This window comes from Psammomys obesus, unplaced genomic scaffold (assembly GCF_907164565.1).
Source record: "Psammomys obesus unplaced genomic scaffold, mPsaObe1.curated_primary_1811, whole genome shotgun sequence".
Taxonomy (NCBI): Eukaryota; Metazoa; Chordata; class Mammalia; order Rodentia; family Muridae; genus Psammomys; species Psammomys obesus.
In genome coordinates this window covers 914190-921246 of record NW_026585687.1, presented here as the reverse complement: position 1 = coordinate 921246, position 7057 = coordinate 914190, and positions in this window count along the sequence as shown.

Here is a 7057-nt window from a genome sequence, read left to right as displayed (position 1 = left end):
TCTTTCTTTCTTTCTTTCTTTCTTTCTTTCTTTCTTTCTTTCTTTCTTTCTTTCTTCCTTCCTTCCTTCCTTCCTTCCTTCCTTCCTTCCTTCTAAATCTTAGGTGTAGTCTATCTAAACTAAAGGCCCAAATTGAGGAAAATTATTTTGTTCTGCTTTGCTTTGTCCCTATCCTCTGTTTTGTATTGTGTGGGGAGGTATGTTCAGATAAAAAAAAATATTTAACTTTCTAATTAATTTTTCTAGAATTTCATACATGAGCACTATATTTACGTGAGTTCTTCCCCTGTCTCTTTTCCTCCAACTCCTTCTGTGGCTCTCCTATTCACTTTCATGACTTTATCTTAACTATTTTATACACACACACACACACACACACACACACACAAATACAATCTACTGAGTCCATTTAGTGTTGTTCTTAAGTATGTGTGTTTAGGGATGACAATTTGGGATGGGATAATTTATTGGAGGGGTTGTGGTGGAGCTTGTCGTTAGAGAAGACCAAAACTCCTTCTCTCAGAAGTCATTAAGTGCATATAGCTCTTTATCTATACCGGTGGATGATAGGTTATCTCTGCCAGCAATATAAGCCAATTCAAGCCAAATTAAAAGTAAAAATGATGGTTTATTGGTGGCAGCCCATGGGTGGGTTCACCAACCTCACAGAAGGGGAAGTTAGTGAAGTCCACATGCAGAGGAAGACAAACAAAAAGGGGCAGAGAGAAAAAGCCTGTGTGCAGCCAGAGAGGAGAGAGAAACAGATGGGGGGGTGGAGAGCAAAATATCTGGATGTCTAGATTATATAGGGAAGACCTTCTGTGGGAGGAGAAGCCCAGTCCCCTGGCTGGAAAGTTCACGGCCTAGGGTAAGGTATGCCAGCCATGCTCTGTAACAACTTGGGACTGAGGAATGTTGGGAGAACCTGGAAGCCAGGTCCTCTTTGGTTAAATAGGGACTTCAGCTACTTGTCTCAGGTCTGAATACTAACAGCAGGACCTTGTGCGATTTCCTTGTCTATGTTGCTATGTCAGTAGCTATTATCATTGTGCAGGTCTTTTGTAGGTAATCATATTGTTGCAATTTCATGGGTGCAGCTTTCCTATAATATATAGAAAGTACTATCTCATAACAGATGTGCTGGTCATCAGGCTCTCACAATCTTTCTGGACCTTCCTTTCTTGTTCTTCCCTGAGAATTAAGTGTAGTGATTGTCCTGTAGATTTGTCAACTGGGGTTGGGCACCACACACTCAGTTGTTCCTTGCACTTTTATCAGTTGTGGCTGACTTTAATTGTTTCTGAAGAAAAAAGCTTATTTGATGATGGGTGAGAGCTACGCTTATCTATAGGTATAATAAAACTAGAAATTATATGACTTTAAGAAAGTGAGGTAAGCTAATTCTGTTGCTAGTAAAGGTCTGACAAATGACCCTGTATCTTCACAGAGAAATTGGCAGCTTATGGGCAATGCCTTATAAGGATATTCTGTAAGTCCTGAAAATAGGTGCTACTCAACTGAATTATTTCATGAAGGTCATTATTTTTAAAAAATGTATTGGCTCAGAGTGCAGGAAATCTTATGAAAGAAGGGGAGATAGACAGATCTGGAGGGGATACAAGGAGAGCAACAGAACAAAAAAAATCTGGGCCCAGGGGTCTTTTCTGAGACCAATACTCTAACCAAGGACCATGCATGGAGAGAAACTAGACCCCTGCACAGATGTAGCCCATGGCAGCTCAGTATCCAAATGGGTTCCCTAGTAAGGGGAACAGAGGCTGTTCTGACATGAACTCAGTGGCTGACTCTTTGCTCATCTACCCCTCAGCGGGGAGCAGCCTTACCAGGCCACAGAGGAAGGCAATGAGACAGTCCTGATGAGACCTGATAAGCTAGGGAGGAGGACCTTCCTTATCAGTGGACTGGGGGAGGGGTATGAGAGAAGAGGGAAGGAGGGTGAGATTGGGAGGGGAGAAGGGGGGATTACAGCTGGGATACAAAGTGAATAAATTGTAATTTATAAGTAAGTAAGTAAATAAATAAATAAATAAATAAATAAATAAATAGATAAATAAATAAATAAAGGTCTTGACACTTGAACTACCATAATACCTTTACTGTAATGTTTCTAAGTGGAGATAGGCAAGAAGTACATTAATTCTTTATTCCCTATTTATTATGTAGATGGTTCTGTGTCATGGCATCACTTTTCTGTTTTTCATAAATGCTATCTACTTTATATTTTTGTAGTTGAGCCTTCTTTTTTTAAAAAAAAAAAAAGAAGAAGAAGAAAGTGCGGTAAGTTCTTCTCTAGTGACCATGACCTTATCATCCATCAAAAATTGACTAGGTTTACAGTTATAAGCATGAATTCCTTCCTACTGAGAGAGCCATATATTAAATAAGATGGCTGTTGGCTGTCCTCAAGATATAAGTGCCACTATTGCATCTTTATTAGTCAGTGTTCTAAAGGAACATATGCAATAGGATGAAGCTATATGTATATACTACTTAAGTCAGCTTAAGTTAAAATAACAACAGCTGCATCGAACCCAAGAGGCTGAAGACCTGATAATTGCTTGGTCTATTAGACTGGGTGCCTTAGCTGGCTCTCCCTGGAAAATCCAACAACCTAGTAGCTGCACAGCCCAAAATGCTGGGTGGCTCAGCTGTCCCTATCTGGTGCTGAAAACCTAAAAAGTTCTGGGAGAGCCATTGGTCTTTAGTTCATGATGGAAGCCTAGAAGCACTGGTTCTTATATCAGTGAAAGAATCATCATCATCATTAGCAGCAGCAGCAGCAGCAGCAGCAGCAGCAGCAGCAGCAGCAAAACAATGAATCAAGTCATTGCCAGGAGGGAAGGTCAGGAGAGCAAAAGAGGAATCATCTTCTTTTTGTTGTGCACTTTTTATCTGGACTGCTACTAGAAGGTGTCACTCATAATTAGGGTGGGTCATCCTGCATTTCCAAGATGTCCTACTGAGGTGATTATAATTTGTGTACAAGTTGACATTAAAACTAACCATAACAGCACCATTGGGGAAAACTTGCCATGTTGATCATTGCTGTGGTTCTCAGGCCTTTCAGCTGGGTAGGGGTAATGATTGCTTTTATTCCTTGGCAGCTTGCACAGCACCTTCAGATATTATGAGAGTTACACCATGGGGAAGGGGTTTCGGGGTTAGTTGTGTTGTGGCCAGGCTGTTATCACCCAAGAGAAGGAGACCAGGACAAGCTCATAATGAATTAGAAGTTTTTATTGAACCACACAGATCCAGTTTCAGGCACTCTTGTGACCACAACTCTAAAGAGACTGCCCCAAGCTAAGACAGCAGGGGGGTTATAAAGGTAAAAAACACAAGTCGGATACATCCCATTGACATAGTTGTGATGGCTCTTACTAAGAATGACAGGATGTAAACTTTTAATAAGGATAGGACACAGTTGTATCACTATTGTGTTTCTGTTTGATTGGGGAGCAGAAAGCCTTGCAGTTACAGAAGCAGAACAATGCAGGTTAGCAAAAGTTCCTGTAAGTGCCATACCTGCCTCAGGATCAGGTTGACCTCAGTTATAGCTTTGGGATTTATTGAATAGGTTTGTCTCACTTCAGTTCCAGCTCAATTTCTCCGAGTCTTGTATCTGAATTGTTTGGCATCTTCAGCAATAGAGTCTTACATTCAAGTCTTTACACTCAAGATCATTTAGGGCAATGGAAATAGCCAATGTTGTTCTGAAAGTCTCTTGGACTCCTCTGACCAACAACTCAAAGAGAAGTTTCTCATGCTTGGAACTGGGGATTTTGTTAGGCAGTCTATGGCTCAGGGGCAGGGCATTTTCACCCCAAATGGTGTAACTTCATTTGTATGTGTGTGAGTGTATGTATGTATACACATACACTGATGTATGTATTATATGTGTGTTTGTAAGTAAATGAGACAATGTTTTCCTGTATATTCTTTTTGTTTTGTTTTATTTTGAAAGAGGATTTCTCTGTGTGTAGCCCTGGCTGTCCTGGAACTCACGTTGTACAATCAGGCTGGCCTTGAACTCACAGAGACCCAACTGCCTTTGCCTCCCAAGTGCTGGATTAAAAGGGATGTGCCACCACACCCGGGCTTCCTGTATAGTCTTATAAAAAAAGATTCAGAGCTAGGAATCACAAAGGATGATATGAAGCATTCACATTTGTTTTTCTGGCTTATATTAGTTACTTTTTTATTACTTTGGAAACACCACAGCCAAGGCTACTTATAGAAGAAAGTTTATTTGGGGCTCATAGTTAGTTCCAAAGTGTTAGTATACACAATGGTAGGTAGCAAGTGGCAGACATGGTGGCTGGAGCTTCAAGCTTCACACTGAGCATTCACATCTGAATCTACAAGTAGGAAGCAGAGAGAGCACATTTTAAATGGTGGACAGCTTTTTGAAACTGAAAGGCCTAGTGACATTCTTCTTCCAGCAGAGCCAAACCCTCCAAGCCTCCCCAAATAACCACTACCTAAAGATCAAGTAATCAAACACACAAGAATGTTGTGGACATTTCAAGTATTTAATTGGGGGCTTGCTTACAGTTTAAGAGAGTTAGTCCATGGTCATCATGGCAGGCAGGCAGGCATGATGCTGGAGCAGTAGCTGTGAGCTTACATATTTTTTTAAATTTAATATTATTTTATTAATTACACTTTATTCACTTTGTATCCCCCATAAGCCCCTCCCTCCTCCCCTCCCGGTCCCACCTTCCCTCCCCCTTCTTCATGCATGCCCCTCCCCAAGTCCACTGATAGGGGAGGTTCTCCTCTCCTTCCTTCTGATCTTAGTCTATCAGATCTCATCAGGAGTGGCTGCACTGTCATCTTCTGTGGCCTGGTAAGGCTGCTCCCCCCTCAGAGGGAGGTGATCAAAGAGCCAATCACTGAGTTCATGTCAGAGGCAGTCCCTGTTCCCATTACTATGGAACTCACTTGGACACTGAACTGCCATGGGAGCTTACATCTTGACCTGCACGTACAAGGCAGGAGAGAGAGAGAGAGAGAGAGAGAGAGAGAGAGAGAGAGAGAGAGAGAGACTGGGTCTGGCATGGGTTTTGACACCACAGAGGCACTCCTCCACAGTGGCATTCTTAACAGTCCACCACCAATTGGGAACCAAACATCCAAATAAATGAGCTTATGGGGGCTATTCTTATCTAAACTACCACATTTCATTCCCTGGCCGCCATAGGCTTATAGCCATATCACAATGCAAAAATGCATTTAATCCAACTTCCAAAGTCTACGTAGTCTTTCACAGTCCCAACACTCTTTAAAAATCCAAAGTCTCTTCGGAGACTCAAGGCAATCTCTTGTAAAATCAAAAAGCAAATTACATGGTACAGAATCTACATAAGCATTCCAAAAGAAAGAAAGAGAGCATAGGGAGGAAATAAATAGGGATCAAATCAAGAACGAAGACCAGCAGGGCAAAGTGCAGCTGTTGTAGCTTTATGTCTAATGTCAAAGGGTTTATATGGTTCTTTGGATCTCCCATTCCTGACAGCTTTATTGTCTGCAACACACTTTTCTTTCTTGAACTGATTCCGCTGCCTATTGCGGCTCTCCTCAGGAGACATCCACAGCTATGGCATCTCCAACACCTTGGGGTCTCCAGTGCGGAAGGCTTCACTTTCACAGCTTTACTTGATAGCCTTTGTAGGCCTCCATGCAGGAACTCCCCTGACACATCCCTGGTCTCCACCACAGAAGAAGATTCCAGAACCTCTTCAACCCTTATATCCTTTGTGACTGTAAAGCCAGAACCACGTGGCTGATGCTGCCAATTCCACTGTGTGGGACCGGGAAGCCGTGGAACCTCCAGGAGCAAGAGTGAAGTTAAGACATGCCCAAACCCCAATAATTTCGTCTCCAGCAGGAGTAGGGCTTCCCCCAACCCCACCCTGCCTCCTAACACTCTCCCCCTCCCCTGCCCTCTACCACAAAACAACTTTGTAATCTCCATGATTCTGTTATGGAAAGTAGAAAAAATGGCATTTAAGCTTCTAGCTAACTCCACCTCTCCCTCTGCTGGCAATAAACCTCATGATTCAGCCATGAATTTCTGGAGTTCTAAGTCAGTGATCACCCCATGTGGGCTAAAATTAATTGGTATTCCTATCAAGCTACAGATTTTAAAGAGCTCAGGCAGGCAGTCGAGGAGGACTGTGTACATGCTCTTGGACTAATTCCTTCTCCAAAGTCAAATCGCCACTTTAAACACGCCTCGGGATTGGCAGGACAATGGGAGGTGCTATAGAGAGATGAAACTCTTCTCTCCCTCCAGAGGATTTTAAGTAACCTTAACTTGCTTCATCCCTGGTTTCCCCTACCCACAAGCTTTCTTCAACCTCTCTTTGACCTCTGGCCCCACCCAATCCACCTGGGAAGCCAATCATGGTGCGCCGCCATGGTGGAACTGCATCCGGTAGCGCCAGGGATGTCCAGTGAGTGGAAGGGTCCGGGGAACAGCAAACAGAAAAAGACACTCCCCATGAGGGATCCCAGTGCCCCCTAAGATAGTCTGCCCTTGATGTCACAAAAGTTTCCACTGGAAAAAAAGAAATTGATAGCAGGTGGAACTCAGAGCTCTCTGGCTGGGAGTTGCCCACTGGAACTCAGAGCTCTCTAGCCTCAGAATGTTTGTCAGCTTTTTCGGCTAAAGGCCAGCCAACACAGAGCTGCAACATTTTAATTCCAAGAATGACAGACAGGGTTTTGCAGCTGCAGTTGCAGCTTGAGATAATGCAGCTTGAGAAAACACAGCTGGCTCAGAACTTACAATTTTCTTGCTTTTTTTGCTTGACTTTTGCTTAAATGTTTTCCGTTCTTCCATAATAGTGGGAATAATTCAATATTAAAGGTCCCTTCATGTGAAATGTTTTCCCCCCAAATACGGGGAAACTTGCAACACTCACACAATTAGGTGAAAAACAAAAACAAAAAACAAAAACCTCCAACTTCAGCATCTTCGTTCCTCCCACGGTCCATGTAATGCACCTGTGTTCACTATAAAAAAGAACTT